Source organism: Lemur catta, chromosome 19 (genome assembly GCF_020740605.2).
Source record: "Lemur catta isolate mLemCat1 chromosome 19, mLemCat1.pri, whole genome shotgun sequence".
NCBI lineage: Eukaryota > Metazoa > Chordata > Mammalia > Primates > Lemuridae > Lemur > Lemur catta.
The window spans coordinates 4,057,930-4,073,966 of record NC_059146.1 but is presented as its reverse complement, the minus strand read 5'-3'; the positions used below and the strand labels follow the sequence as shown (position 1 = coordinate 4,073,966).

Sequence of the window (16,037 nt, the reverse complement as noted above, 5' to 3'; positions counted from 1 at the left end):
AGGTCCTTACAGCTCCGGTGGGGAAAATCCGAGTGCAGACCCCGCTAGGCTGCCGCGTAATTTCTCCTCTTCTCAACGCGTGAGACTCTGCTCCAGGGTGGAGCTTCTGCACCCAGATGCCCTCCTCCCCGCAGGGAGACGCGTTTTCTCCCGGGAGGCGCCTGGTCCTGCAAGGAACGGCGCTGCGGAGCCCGCTTGGGTTCAGCCTGGGCGTCCTCCCCACAGCTCCTGCAAGGGGGCGGGCGTCCGGCACTTTGAGGCTGGCAGGAGGGGGACCATCTATTTAACTTCTTCAAAAAGTAACTCAGCTCTCGTGCAAACGCCGCGACGACACAGAGGACACGACTTACGCAGAACTTCTAAGGGACAGGTTTCAGTGATTTTCTAAATGAACGATGGCGAGCCAAACGAGGAAACCTCCAGGTGTGCAGACACCTTGATTAAAGAAAGCTCTTCCGGGTGGCGACGTGCCAGTGGAATCAGCGGCATGAGCGGAGTGGACGGTGCATGAAAACTTGTTGGGTAAATCTCAGGCGGAATCAGCGCTAGAATTTCAGGTATTTTTAACCCGATCCAACCACGCCATCCACCAGACCACAGGACGAGGCTGCGCGCGATCCCAGCGCCACCTCTGGATGTATTTATTACTCATTTGGAGAAGATTTTGAATTTTTCTCTTCTCCCTTTCCTGCTTTCCTCCAATCAGGCTGTGAGTTTGTCCTCGACCCCTGCCAACGTTTACAGGGACGAGCGCTGACGGGGCGGCCGAGCGGGCAGGACTTCGCGGCCGTGTTTCCCAAACCCGTAGGGGGAGAGCGATAATGGTGAGGGGCGTGCAGGCCAGCTCCTTCCTCGCCCAATCAGGTGTACAGGAAGATGTCCTCTGACCAATAAAAATAAAGTTCGCTTTCCGGAGGCGGGAGGGCGAGCCGTGACTGCCAGTTCTCCAAAGCGTCGTTCGAGGAGCGGACGGAGAGTGACTAGAGGGAGGACCAACCCGGGAAAGGGGGCGGGGAGGGGCGGGGCCAGCCTGAGCGGCGGCCGGGCTGGCCAGTGGGGGGCGAGGCCCACGGTTCCTGTTGTAGCGTTTCTCGCCAATCAGGAGGGCGAGGGGGTGGGCGGGGCAGGGAAGGGGCGGGAAGAGCTCGCTGCACCGCCGGGCGCCCGTCGGGCTCGGGGGAGAGAGAGAGAGGGAGAGAGAGAGAGAGAGAAATCCGGTTAAAATCAGAATCGGAGGGAGGTTTAACTACAGATCGGTTCCGATCGGATTATTCCTTAAAGGGGGCGCGCCATTGTCAAGAGCACGGAGCCCGGGGCCCGAGGGCGGGGACCGACGGCGCCGGGGAGCGAGGCAGCTGCACTTGGACTGGGCACCGGTAGGTGTTGCCGGGGAAGGCGCCGCATTTCACTTTCTCTTCCAGCCCGGGGCCGGCGCCGGGATGCCACATTCCGGGCGGGAGACGAGATCGCCGGCCCTCGCGCGGCTGCCCTGCCCGGTGGGAGCCGCAGGGGCGGCGGGCGGGGATGGCTGGCAAGCGCGCCGCGGGGCCGACACTCCTAACGGACACGGAACCGCGGCTCAGCCCTCGCCCCAACGGAAAACCCGCGGAGCCCTGGCGGGTCCTCGGGGAGCGCCGCGCGCCCCCTTCCCCTCCCGTGCCCGGCTCCCTCCCGCGCGCCGCCGTCTCCGAGCGCGCCCCGCGCCCCGATCGTGCCCGGCTCCCCCTCGCGCGCCGCCTTCCTGCGCGCCCCGCTCGGCTCCGCGCGCCCGCCTGTCCACGGACTCGCGGGAGCCGCCCCGCGGGAAGGAAGGCGGCTGCAGAGGGGGAGGGAGATCGGCGGCCGAGGCCTCGCCGCCCGGGCTGCGGCGCAGACTTAGCGCGGCGCCTGGCAGTCCCAGGCGGGAAGGGTGGCGGGACCTGCGGAGCGCGCCAGGCGGGCCCGGCATTGTCCGCCTCTTCCTTTGCTCGCGACTCTCCGCCCACCGCTCGCGGCCGCGGGGAGGAGGGCAGGCGCCGTGCCCGCGCCGCCTCCAGCCGGCCGCGCACCCCCGGACCCGGAGCCTTGCGGAGCTGGGGTCAGCCCCACGGACGCGCAGGCACCGCGGCCTGCAGAGTGTCTCCGCTGCCCTGTCTGGGCACCGGCGCAGGCTGCCCGGCGCTGACTTCTTCCTTGCAACTTTTCTTGGCCGTTTGGTGGAAGTTGTTGCTTCCGGGCGGCAGGTTCTTTGAGCCTAGCCTCGTTTCCTGCCTTCTGGAGAGGCTGATGTCTAGGGCGAGGTGGTTCTTGATTGTTGTCCGTTTTTCCTACCATCTCGGTTTCATTCCTTGCCACCTAAAATCGCATTCTTGTGGATTTGCAATTATATGGGAACATACACCTCTCCCAGGTCAAGATTAGAAAAGAAAAAAAAAGGGATTGGAGCGTGTGCTGGTGAGGGGCAAGAGTTCTAGGTAGAGTTGAATTTGCCTTAACCTTTGAACTGTGTAGAATATTACTTCGACTCATTGGCTGAGGCTCTTTTGGAAGAGTAGGGGAAAAACCCCACAAGAAAACAGGTTGCCAAGGTCTACAGGATTAGCAAAAACAAAACAAAACAAAACTTGATGGAAATAAATTTGGTTTCATAAAATGCTATTCTGCCTAGCAGATATTTTCTGTAAAGTTGATTTCTACTACTGAGTTTATAGGCATTATAATTAGCAACAGCAACTTTTACTATGGATAAAACAAGTGTAAGAGATCTTTTTATCTTGAGCATTATCACTATGCTATACCTGTCAATACTTGCTAAAGGAATCACGATTAGGAACAGCACAACCCTTGTTAGAGGCCTTATTGAGAGAAGAATGTTTTCATAAGCATTCATTTTTGACAATTTCTTCTTGTGCAATACTTTGTAACTTGCATGTGCAAGTTACAACCATATAAACAAAGTTGCAGTGGGTGTGTTAGTCTGTGGTCTCTTTTTGCTACTTGTTATCAAAAATAGCATACCATCCTGTCTTTTTCTTGCACTCTTAATTTTGTAAAGTTACTTCTCTAAAGGAATGAACGCTCGGCCTAGTGTTCTCCCCTCTTGTTCTTTTCTTTTCTTTCTTTCTTTTCTTTCCTTTCCTTTTTTTTTTTTTTAGCAATACTAACAACTTTTTAAAGTGTTCATTGATTAACTCACTGTGCAGTAACTTCTGAGTGGTGTGAAACATTATAAGTTCCTGGACTTAGCAGTTAACAGAGAAACTTTTTGGGAAACTGAAAGCCAAGTTCAGATAATAATGTTTGAAAGAAAATTCTATTTGTATAGATTTTAGGAAATGAAGACACACAGAAACATCTTTTGAAGTAATCTTGATGGTATCAGGCATTGTTACACCTAATATTTCTCCTTTTCTTTTTTCTTTTTCTCTTTTCTTCTGATCTTTCTGCGATAAGTATCAAAAGGCAAACTTCTAGGCATAATCTTCGTTCCTTTCCATCTCATAATAGAAAATAGATTGTTAAAACAAGTTTGCAAATTTCCATCTTTGTTTAACTTACCAGCTTATATAGAGAATTTCTGAACTTTGAAAAAAACACGCATAAAGAAAACATTCAGAAATAATTCTCTTTGAAACATCTAGGCTTTATTTCCTAGAAAACACATTTTTTTCCCCTGAATGTTTTCCACATAGTTTTAAACATATTATTTTGTATGTATACATTTCTTGAGTTGTGAACTGTCCTTTGAGATCCTTGGGAGCTAGGATTGTCCTCCATTTCTGCACAGACTGACTGTGTCATCTAGTACCTTTCCAATACCCAATAAATGTCTTATGTTAGGTCTTTGTGAGAGAAAAAGATAATGTTCTGTAAAGGCTGCTCGAGTTACTTTTTTTTTTTTTTTTTTTGAGACAGGGTCTTTCTCTGTTGCTGCAGTGCAGTGGCATCATCGTAGCTCATTACAACCTCCGACTCCTGGGCTCAAGAGATCTTCCTGCCTCAGCCTCACAAGTAGCTGGGACTACAGGCACCACCACGCCCAGCTAATTTTTCTATTTTTTGTAGAGACAGTGTCTTGCTGTGTTGCTCAGGCTGGTCTTAAACTCCTGGCCTCAGGTGATCCTCCTGCCTAGGCCTCTCAGAATGTTGGGATTCCAGCTGTGAGCCACAAAACTGCTTCAGTTACTTAAAAAAAAAATTTTTTTTTAAAAGCACCTTTGTGAACAAGTTACACAAAAGAACAGCAATTGGCTCCTTGTTGGGGGAAGATATACTAATCCAGACGCTCTTTGTTCTGTGTGTAAAATTGTGATTTAATTGTTTATAATATCAGTTCCACAGACATCTTTTGTGATGGTGACCACTTATTGTCACAATTATTAGAACTAGGTTTAACCTGTCGACAACATCTGTTGAGTACACATTTATTTAAGAAGTATTAAGGAGATAAAGTAGAAACTGGTAACAGAGTATTTACGGGAGATAATGCAGAAATAGATGACAGTCTTGCCTTAAATGTACACAGTTTATTGGAAGGTACATAATTACCATTCTTAGGAAAAAGACTGTTTATCTCAGTGCAGTAACAAGTGCAAAAATAGTGACACAAGATTTATATCAAAATGGTGAAGGAACATTGGAGTGATAGAAGAAACCCAAGTGATGCGGGAAAGTTTGCATGGCTTCAGCAGATTTTATGATTTTTTTGAATTTTTTTTATAAAGTAGTTTTGGAGGTAGACTGGGTATATGGTCTCTACTTGAACTATTTTTATCTATAAAATATTTTGGAGGGACAGAGTATGTGTTTTGAATTTCAACTATTGTCACCTAGTAAGAGGGATCATCTGTCTGGTCCAGCTCAGATATCACCTTGCCTGCAAGCTCTTTCTCTGTTCTAATCAGAAGTGATTGTTCTTTCCTTTTAAAGAAAAGAACTCCTCCTGGTAAATCCTCTTAGTACAAGCCATGGTCTGACTTACAGATTTCCTTATTTATAGATTGTGGAGTTTGGTAAAAACCATTAACCGAAGTTGGAGCCATTTCAGTTTTATTGTTGCCTAAAGTACTTGAGTAGTTTTATTAGTCCACCAGTATTGTATAAAACCATGAACCATAAAGAAGTTCAACTTCATGTTTTTATTTGGGGAAAGTGTCTATGTGTGTTTAAAGGAAAAAAACATTTTTTCCTTATCACCAAAGTTTCACATGCTCATTGTAAAATATTGATATGAAAGAAATGTATGATTTAGAAATAAAAGTGTCTTAACACTGCCCCTATCACATTGTATCTATTATTAATGGTTTGTGGGTTTATTCTTCCAGTTTTTTCCCCTTCTTTTACCTTTAGATAGGTCCGTCTTAAACTATCTTACTTGAAAATTTAACTTTACTTAAATCTCATAAAGTTGTGTTTATTAGGAGTGGGGAAAAGTAATCATTGTTTGTATGCTTTTTAAAATTAATTTCTCCGTACTCAGTAATTCTGTTTTTTTTTTTTTTTCACTTTTTCTTAGGATACAAGACTGCCAACAGGATGTTTGTGTTCAAAATGCAGACTTCATAATCTTTACAAAAATTGATTAAAGCCTGTATGCCTGAGCAGTTTACCTGTCTGTAACCCAAAACATTTGTGGAGTACACACTTTAAGTATACTTTCTTCTCATTTCTTGATTGTTTTCTAGAAAGAGAATTATCAATTGCTTTGAGACTGCCAATAGGCACTCTTCTCAGTAGCCCAGGGGGAAATGCAGATTTGTTCATGACTGAATCACTGAAGGAGATTCTACACTAACTTTAGGTTGCTCATTAAAAAAGGGAGCTACAATTTAGGCTGGTGAAGTAGGTGAGAGGAGTCTCTTGTTTTAGGTGTTTCTTTAAGCTAGCCCAGAGGGGAAAAAGGTTTTCCAAAGATTCCTAAGTAGAAAGCCCAGCTGCAAGCAGCCAGGTGGCCTAATCAGCTGAAAAAAATCTCCATTCATTCAGCAAATTTTTGAGAACTGCACCGTACAATGCTGGGCATTGAGGATAAGATTAAGTCTGTCTCTGTCACAAGTTATGCGCTCCTCTGAGCAGGAACCTTAAGTAGACATGTGCAGAGTGGAACGTACGGATTAAAGGTAGCTTAAATGAAGTGTACTCCTAGGTGAACTTATTATTCACTCATTTGTTTATTGTTCTGCCTAGCCTTTTCCAAAGTATCCTAGCAGAACAAACCTGGTCCTCGACAGGAGATGGGTTAAGGTCCATAGAGCCTGTTGCATTAAACCTCTGAGCCCTAGAATTGTTTTTGGGATTGCAAACACTGCTCTTCCTGTGGGGCAGGATATTTCTGAAATTCTGCTGACACAAATATATCCTTTCTTATACTTTATGGGAGTCATCCATTTCAAAGAACACCATTATAAAACTACATCTGTATCCTAGCAAATAATTCATATTTTGCTGATGCAGTAGTGGTAGTAACACATTCTTTTAAGCTCAAAATGTTATAATAATAAATAGATGCCTTTACGAGGATTTGTGTTTTGTTTTGTTTTTTTTGGTTATGAAAATAATTATTTTGAAAAATCACTTGTATTAGAATTCAGTGTGAAGTATTTTTAACTTTTACAAAATGAACCCTGGTAATACCCGCTTCCACCACTAGATCTTTGTGGGGAAAGAATTGGATTGTTAAGAAAGGGACCATGAGGGCTGGTTGTAGTGGCTCAACACCTGTAATCCTAGCACTTTGGGAGGCTGAGGCAGGAGGATCGCTTGAGCCAAGGAGTTTGAGATCAGCCTGAGCAACATAGCAAGACCTCGAGACCTCGTCTGTAAAAAAAAAAAAAAAATTAGCCCAGCATGGTGGTGCACATCTGTAGTTCCAGCTACTTAGGAGGCAGGAAGATCTCTGGAGCCCAGGAGTTTGAGCTTACAGTGAGCTATGACTGTGCCACTGTACTCTAGCCTGGGCAGTAGAGCAAGATCCTGTCTCCAACAAACACACAACAAAACAAAAAAACCAAACAAAACACACACAAGGGACCATGGGACCATGTAGGACTGTCAGGGATGGGGTCAACCAGGCTAGGAAAAATATCTGACAGAGGGTAGGTCCTCTGGAATTTGGCTGTAATGCAGCAATTTTGCTTTGTCAAGTTTTGTGAAGAGTTGAATCTTTTAAATAACAGCTTTATTGAAATACAATTTACATACCATACAATTTCCCTATTTAAAATGTACAATTCAGTGGTTTTCAGTATATTCCATTACCACAAGCAATTTCAGGACTTTTTCCTCACCCCGTCCCCACCCCATCCCCAGCTCCAGGCAACCACTGATCTACAGTCTGTTTTTGTACGTTTACCTAGTCTGGACATTGCATGTAAGTGGAAAATAGCATTTTAATAAATGTGCATTCCTGCGTAGCTTGGTCCCTCTCCATGTGTATAAATCCTATGAGTAGATCCAAGCAGGTCCTTTCATGATGTGTGTAGCTCCACCTTTAGAAAGATTTTTTTTTTAGAGGAAATTTATCCAAATCCATATTCTACCTAAACCTGGAGAACAATGGGCAAGGAGATTTTTTTCCCCCCTATGAAAATCATTAGGCCCATTTTGGTAACACTTTTTTATATTCATTTAATCATTTGGTGACTCTTCAAATAAACAATTTATGTTGCTAGTTCTGTAGACTGGACTTAAAGGGAGCAGTACTTTAAAAGAAATACTTAGTAAGTTTTAATCATTGCTGAATGCAGTGTGATGTTTGCCCATTATTAGTTCAAAATGTTATATTTATTTGATCAAAAATCATGTTTCATTGGTTGATCGTGATGAACTTGGGTGGCTAATGCACATTGCTAGTGACCTGGTAGGCCCTTAGTAAGTGCTTATTGATTGCCTGATTACTATGAGCATAGATATTTTCATCAGCTCTACTGGTCCTTAGTTTCCACCTTATAATACTAATAGCTAAATGTATTGACCGCTTACTAAGTAATCTGATGATTAATTTATATGTATTGTCTTTTAAGGTAGAAAGATGCAGTTTATATTTTGAGTATTTTCTCTGTTCGTCTCCATTGGTTGTAGTTTTATAGGCTTGTGATTATTTATTTGTCTTTTTAAGATTATTTTGGGCCGGGCGTGGTGGCTCACGCCTGTAATCCTAGCACTCTGGGAGGCCGAGGCGGGTGGATCGCTCGAGGTCAGGAGTTCGAGACCAGCCTGAGTGAGACCCCGTCTCTACTAAAAATAGAAAGAAATTATCTGGCCAACTAAAAATATATATAGCAAAAAAAATTAGCCAGGCATGGTGGCACATGCCTGTAGTCCCAGCTACTCGGGAGGCTGAGGCAGTAGGATCGCTTAAGCCCAGGAGTGTGAGGTTGCTGTGAGCTAGGCTGACGCCACGGCACTCACTCTAGCCTGGGCAACAAAGTGAGACTCTGTCTCAAAAAAAAAAAAAAAAAAAGATTATTTTGAATGACCATTAAAAACAGATTTTTTTTTTTTTTTGAGAACTTGTTTCTTTAGAGACAAGATCTCACTTATGTTGCCCAGGCTGGCCTCCAATGATCTGGGCTCAAGCCATCCTCTGCCTCAGCCTCCTGTGTGGCTGGGACTATGGGTGTGCAGCACCACCTGACTTGAATGACCACCTTTGGTCACATCTAAGACACTTTGACACTGGTGCTTTCTTGATCTTTCCAGGAGGTGTCAACAGAAGGTTTTCACGAGCTATATCTTGCTGTTGGATGGCAGCAATTTCAAGACACTTCTCTATTTCAGAGCATCCATACTTCAGAGAGGTTAAAGTGGTTTCCTTTGTTTGTTTTTGTTTTTATGGGCATTTGAAAGTTGATGAGAAAGGAACATTAGTGTGTTCACTTACCACAATGCAGCCTCATTTTTTAGATCATAAAATATTCACGTTCTTTGTTGCCTGAATGGATTTCAACATAATATTTCACCTTCTTAGGATTCCTTGTTTTGTTTTGTTCTGTTTTGTTTTGTGGCTTGCTTCTTTATTTCATAGTAATCTTCAGATGTGATTTAATTTAGTTCAATACTAGAGAATGCTGGAAAGAGAATTTAAGTACAATTTGTAGTTTTGTTTCTCCATTTTAAAACTTAAGATGGATTATGCTGTCTAATATTGGTAAAAAAAATATTAGTTTGGTAGTTCCATTTGTGCATCTGGGTTGTCAATGAACTCACAATAATTTGTTTGCAAAAGAAACTTGAACTATTAGCGTCTTCAGCCAGCAATGTACAAACCAACATATTTTGTTTGTTGGTAAAACCATTCCTTTCTAAGTCATGTCTGACTGGTTATTGCTTTACTGTTAGCTGTTATCCCTTTGTTTGCTCTCATTACACCTGCCTTATAGTAGTCTCCTTCTCTGTATAATTTGATGTGTTCAGTGTGCCATGAGAACATAACACATTAACTATACTTGCTAAATGGTGGCAGATAAGAATGACAGAACATTCTGGGTGAGGAACCAAAGGACTTCCTGTGCATGGAGCTTTAGTGCTAGGACCTTGTTATATTGGTTTTTACTGCCTAGAGGACTCTTGCTCTTTCCTGGTTTTGACTCTGTTTCAGACAAGTGATGCTTCTGGATAGCAGAGGTTGGTTTAACAGGGTAGTATAAACCACCTGTGGATGTTTAACTTCCCCTCAATAATGAACCTCTAAAAAGTCTGTCTTATTAAGTATAACTCCAGTGGGTGGAGAGTAACTGTTCTTCCTTTTGGAATGATTTTATATTCTAATTCTTACAAGAACCATTACAAACCCTAAGCATGTACTCCAGGATACTTGTATGTACTGGCATATTGTTTGTTATAATACAGAACCTAATATAATTCAAAGAGCAGAAATTAAAGGCCCTAAAGAACTATGAGATTGCATGTAAAATAGCTACATGTGCCTGTTATCTAGATATTTTTATTTAAACTGGATCTTACAGCAATCTGTTTTCTTTGAGATAAAATTACATTTGTAGATGCCCTTTTCTATGTTTGTGTTGTTACAAGTTAGACCATGTCTTGTATTTAATAATCCTGATAATACTGAACCCTTAGTATACTTTCAATAAATATTGGTTAGAGTTTTAGTCATAAATTTTTGTTGTTTCACTTTTTCCTGTCATAGAATTCATGGAGTCAATGTTTTTAGAACTAGAATGTCCTTAGGAATGACATAGTTCAACTCCTACATTTTATAATGAGATTGTGACTTATTTAGAATTGTTCTTTTGATTTTCATTCCGGTATTTTTCCTGTTCTAACATATATTGCTTCCCCAAATAAAATGGGATGGATAGTATATCTTGGAATTTTGTTGCCTGTATAATAAAGCTCTGTAAAAATTTTATCTCACATCCCAGCAGTGTAAAAAATTGACTCTTCATCCCTAAAATGTATATGTGTATTTATTATAGACTATATACTATGGATTGTGTACATAAGACATTAACAAAAAGAGTGTGATAAATATGGAAAATATTTTAGAACAATTTAAAATGTATGATTTGCATGTTTTTGACTCTACTTAAAATATTAGTAATTTGTAAAATAAGGGAAATGTGATTGAAATAATTATAGACTCACTGGAAGTTGCTAGAATATACGGGGAGTCCTGTGTCACCTTCATTCAGCTTTCTCTAGTTGTAACATCTTATATAATGTAACATATTAATAAGATTAAATGGACATTGGTACAATATTGTCAATTAGCCGTATTCAGATTTCATAGTTTTTAATGTGCTCATTCATGTGTAGGTGTGTGTACAGCTCTGTGCAGTTTGATAAAATTTCATGTGTAGATTTGTGTAACCACCACCACTACAATCAAGATACGGAAGGTTCCACCACTGCCAAGAAACTCCCTCCTGCAAGTCAAGCTTCACCCTCCCCCACCCTTCTTTATTCCTATTTGCTGGCAGCCACTAATTTGTTCTCCATGTTTTTACTCTGTCATTTTGAGAATGCTACATAAATGCAATCCTACTGTGTGTAACCTTTTGAGATTGACTTTTTTCACTCAGCATAGTGTCCTAGGGAACCATCCAAGTTGTCAGATGCATCAGTAGTTCATTTCTTTTTATTGCTGAATCACATTCATTGTATGGACGGACGTAGCAAAGTGCACAGTTTTAACTATTCACCTGTTGAAGAACTAATGCATTTCCAGTTTTTGGCTGCTACCTATAAAGCTGCTGTGAACATTTGTGTAAACTGTTTGTGTGAACATAAGTTTTTATTTCTCTGGGATAAATGAGCAAACATGTTATTTCTAGGTAATATTGTAAGTGTATGTTTAGTTTTATAAGAAACTGCCAGGTTATTTTCCATAGTGGCTGTATACTTTCAACAGCAGTGTATGAAGGTTCCATTTCCTCCATTTGAAAGTTTCTCCACATCCTCTTCAACATTTTCTATTATCATTGCTTTATATTTTCACTGTTCAGATAGTTGTGTAGTGACATCTAATTGTGGTTTTATTTTTATTTATTTTATTTTATTTTTTTGAGACAAAGTCTTGCTCTGTTGCCAGGGCTAGAGTGCTGTGGTGTCAGCCTAGCTCACAGCTACCTCAAACTCCTGGGCTCAAGCAATCCTCCTGCCTCAGCCTCCCGAGTAGCTGAGACTACAGACGTGCACCACCACACCCAGCTAATTTTTTCTATTTTTAGTAGAGACCGGGTCTTGCTCCTGCTCAGGCCGGTCTCAAACTCCGTCCTTAAGAGATCCTCCCAGAGTGCTAGGATTACAGGCTTCAGCCACTGTGCCCGGCCTAACCCCCCAACGATTAAAAAGGTACCTTTCAAATTGCCCATGAATACCTTTAGTTTGTGATATCTAATTAATATGCAGTTCCCAAGCTGCAAGGAAGTCTTGGAAATGTAGTTTTAGATTTCCAATCTCATGGAATGGAGGTTGAGTAAGGCAGCCTATGGTATCCAGCATATGTCACATAAATGCCACCAGACATCACTGACATCAGCAGCCTGATGCTAGGACCAGTGTGTCAGTCTCACATATCAAATATCGATAACACTGAAATTTCATTTTACTTTTTCCTGCTTTGTTGAATTGACTGACAAAAATTGTGTCTTTAAGATGTACAATGTGATGATTTGATGTAGGTACACATTGTGAAATGATTACCACAAACTAATTAACACATCCATCATCTCCCATACTTTTTTTTTTTTGCTGTGGTGAGAATACAGTAGTTCCACCTGATGGATGGTTTTTGCTTTCCGTGGTTTCAGTTACCTGCAGTCAACTTCCGTCTGAAAATATTAAATGGAAAATTCCAGAAATAAACATTTATATAACTTACTGTTATATATATTATAATTGTTCTATTTTATTATTAGTTATTGTTGTTAATCTCTTACTGTGCCTGATTTATAAATTAAACTTTATTGTAGGTATGTATGTACAGGGAAAAACACAGCATAGTATCATAGCATATATAGGGTTTATGCTCTCTACAGTTTCACGCACCCGGTGAGGGTCTTGGAATATATCCCCTGAGGATGAGGGGGCACTACTGTAATTGAGATCTACTCTCTTAGAAAATGTCAGGTATACAATACGTTTTTATTAACTATGGTCACCATGCTGTATATTGGTTTTCCAGAACATATGCACAACTGAAAATTTGTACTCTTTCACCAATATTTCCCCTTTTCTCCCACCTCCCAACCCCTGGCAACCCCCATTCTACTGTCTGTTACTATGAGTTTTGGCTGTGCGGTATCTGCCTTTCTATGTCTGGTGTATTTCACTTAGCATAACGTCCTCCAGGTTCATTGACATTATTGCAAATGGCAGGATGTCCTTTTTTAAGGCTGAATAGTATTCCTGTGTGTGCGTGCGTGTGTGTGTGTGTGTGTATGCCATGATTTCTTTATCCATTCATCTGTTTTTTATATCAGAATAAATAATTTTAATGAATTGAGAAACGTTAAATCTATGGAAATCCACAAGTCTACAGAAAAAGAAAATGCTCATTTGACATCGTTTAAGGTGGATCTTAAGTCTACTCCTTACTTTGAAAACTGGTATTTAAAGGTAAAGAATTAAGCCTTTGTCCTATCTTCTCAGCACTGATGACTTTGAGGAAGTTTAAATTTCATTGCATGTGATTTTAGCTAAGTAGAGTAAATCTTGGTTTTGAGATCCCATGAGGCCTGGTCTCCTGCTCTCCTGCCCAGGGCTCCCTGCCTCACTCCATCGGAGGAAGCAGAGCTGGCTGGAAGGGAGTGAGGCTAGGAAAGCCAGGGCCACATGGCTCTCTGGCATCACATCCCTGCACAAGGCCCTCTGAGCAGGTGTCAGGCTGACCCATTCCTCTCATTGAAGTACACGACCATGTCCCCAGATGTCACTGGTTCCTAGAACCTAGATGTTAAGGACACAGCTATCACCATCTGACACCTTTTATTCCTGTCTTGGGGAAAGGTAAAAGTAAAGACAGGTCATTTTAGACTGGAGCAATCTGGAGACTTTGTAAAAGATATCTGAGCTAGGAATGTGCTCTTAAAGAAAGTAGAGGATTGGTTTTAATAAAATAAACTATATTCTTAGAAACTCAAAAGATTACCAGTTATATTGTATTTTTGGAAATAAATGAGGGAAAGCATTTTTTCCTATTGAACTTTTTATGGTTAAAGAAAGACTGGTAGAATTAACAAAAATTTTGAATTTAGATTGCAGCAAATTGACACAGTTGTCTTGATAATCTCAAGTAGGATGCATGATATCTTAATCCTGTGTCAGTGAGTGAGTGGTGAGTGAAGGTGAAGGCCTGTACACTTTTCTACGAAAGGCAGCATCACCACAAGCATGTGAGTAATGCATTGTACTATGATGATACATATTGGTTTTTTATTGTGTTACATTTTAATGTTGGTATAAAAATCTCCAAATATGTTTTGAAACCCGGTGTGATTTAATCTAGGGTCATTGTGTTTTATGTGCTAAAAACATTGACTGTGATTACATTTTTAAAGGGAAGTATTACATGGGCTCAGTAAAGACAATTACATTAGACTAATCTTACTTCTTTTTAGAGAGGATTATTAGACTGTGGGTCAGGAAAATGTAGAAGATACAGCATAACTGGATTTCAGCCAGAGATTTTACATTGTTTCTCTCTGTTGACAAGGGGGATAATGTTAGCTGGATGATGTCGGCTGGATGATCACACAGTTAGGTGGGAATATGATTGGTTGAATAATACCTCCACAAGTTAGTGAATTGGTGACAACTAGAGAGAAATTTCTAGTGGGATGCTGAAATTCACTGTCCATTTTTTTGTAATGTCAATGAAAATATTGAGGCCATGTATAGCAATATTTTGGTATTTTGATGGAATGAATTTTGGGGGGTTAATATTGAAAATAACTGAAATGGTAGATCAAGCCTAATGTGATAATTGATACGAAGTTCTGTACATGGGTTCCAAAACCAGCTGCACAATTATAGGGGTGAGGGAGATGTTGAATACAAACAATTTTGGTATTTTAATTACTGTAATAAACTCAGTATAAAATGTCATGTGACTACTAAAAGCCTTCATAGAATCATAGTCTGGACTAATAGGAGAAGAAGGTTCAGAAAAGAGGGGATGTTAGTCTTAACATTATTTTGTACCGTACACAATACTACACCTGGAGTCGTGTGTCGGGTTCTGGTTGTAACATTTGAATATGAGTCAGAAAACAAAAAATAGCAAGTGTCGGTGAGGAGAAATTGGAACCGTGTACATTGCTTGTGGGAATGGAGAATGGTATGTCTGGTGTGAAAAACAGTTTGATGGTTCCTCAAACAGTTAAACGTGGAATTATTATATGTAATAGATATTCCACTTATAGGTATATACCTTGAAAATTGAAAACAGGTATTCAAACAAATACTTGTTACCTGAATGTTTATAGCAGCATTATTTATATTAGCCAAAATGTAGAAACGACCCAAATGTCCATTTGATGAATGGATAACCAAATACAGTATATCTATACTATGGAATATTATTCAGCCATAAAAATAAACTACTGACATATGCTGTTAATATAAAGTACATGAACCTTTCAAAAAATCTTTTTTATTTCTTCCAGGCAGGGCCTTACCCTGTAACCCTGGGATAGAGTTCAGTGGCATCATCATAGCTCACTATAACCGCAAGCTTTTGGGCTCAAGTGATCCCCTTGTCTCAGCCCCCCAAGTAGCTGGCACTACAGGCATGCCACCACATCCGGCTAATTTTTTTTAATTTTTAATTTTTTTTGTAGAGATGTGGTCTCGCCCGCTATGTTGGTCAGGCTGGTCTTGAACTCCTGGCCTCAAGCAATTCTGCCACCTCAGCCTCCCAGAGTGCTAGGATTATAGGCGTGAGCCACTGTGCTTAGCCAAAAATCACATATTGTATGATTCCATTGATATAAAATATCCAGAACAGCTTAATTCACAAATTAAATTAGTGGTTGCCAGAAACATGGGGAATGATGACTGTTTAATATAGATACAGAGTTTCCTTTTGGGGTGATGAAAATATTTTGGAACTACATAGAGGTATTGGTTGCAAAACATAGTGCATATACCAAATGCTACTGAATTGTACAGTGTAAAATGGTTAATTTTTTTTTTTAATATGGAACGCTTCCACAAATTTGCGTGTCATCCTTGAGCAGGGGCCATGCTAATCTTCTCTGTATCGTTCCAATTTTAGTATATGTGCTGCCGAAGCGAGCACAAAAAATGGTTAATTTTGTTACATGGATTTTACCTTAATTTAAAAAAAGTATATATAGATCAATTAAATAATATTAAAAGCCTAGAAATAAATCCTTACATTTATGGTCCCTTCATTCTAACCCCCTCACCCCCCACACTGGTGCCTAACAAGACAATTCAATGGGGGAAAGAATAGGGTTTTCAACAAATGGTGCTAAGACAACTGGATTGCCACATGCAAAAGAATGCGTTTCAATTGCTTCCTCACTCCATACACAAAAAGTAACTAGAAATGGATTGTAGACCTAAAT

General features: G+C 41.0%; 1 protein-coding gene and 1 non-coding gene across 2 annotated transcripts in view; one reads left to right on the top strand and one right to left on the bottom strand.

Moving 5' to 3' along the window:
- Positions 1–1,141: 1,141 nt before the first annotated feature.
- Positions 1,142–16,037, top strand: part of FRYL (FRY like transcription coactivator) — a 207,812-nt gene continuing 192,916 nt past the window's right edge. The window contains exon 1 of the mRNA XM_045532978.1: positions 1,142–1,376. The gene's annotated coding sequence lies outside the window, so the exon portion shown is untranslated. The remainder of the gene's footprint in view (positions 1,377–16,037) is intronic.
- On the bottom strand, positions 15,638–15,745 carry LOC123624939. The gene has a single exon (XR_006730294.1). It is a non-coding gene; the product is annotated as a U6 spliceosomal RNA (small nuclear RNA).